Below are 316 nucleotides of genomic sequence, written 5' to 3' on the forward strand. Positions count from 1 at the left end.
AATTTTAAATACATCTAGCACAATGTGGCTGTTTGCCATCCCTTTCCTGCACGTCTGGTCCTGGTACAGCAACACTTTCCGGGTAATGCATTTAAAAAATAAAATGAGAGCCTGTCCCTGGCTTGTTTGAGGAAGAACTTCGTTTTTTCAGCTTCTTACCGGTTCGCCATGCCCACTAGTTCTGCTTTGCTGCCTTTCAGCGGTTATCAAGTGAGCAGTTGTGCTGCACAGACCCGGGACTCGTCAGCATCCCTTTATCGGCTTGAAAACAGCCAGAAAAAACCAGCACCCTCCTGGGGGAGAGGGGAAACCCCTC

The 316-nt window shown here is 48.7% G+C and overlaps 1 protein-coding gene across 1 annotated transcript in view; it reads right to left on the reverse strand.

Annotated features, from left to right (window-relative positions):
- GSR (glutathione-disulfide reductase) overlaps nt 1–316 on the reverse strand; it is a gene marked incomplete at its 5' end in the record, with an annotated part of 5537 nt that overhangs the window by 4384 nt on the left and 837 nt on the right. The window lies entirely within an intron of this gene.

The sequence above is a fragment of the Egretta garzetta genome, unplaced genomic scaffold, assembly GCF_000687185.1.
Source record: "Egretta garzetta isolate BGI_Z169 unplaced genomic scaffold, ASM68718v1 scaffold52, whole genome shotgun sequence".
Lineage (NCBI taxonomy): Eukaryota > Metazoa > Chordata > Aves > Pelecaniformes > Ardeidae > Egretta > Egretta garzetta.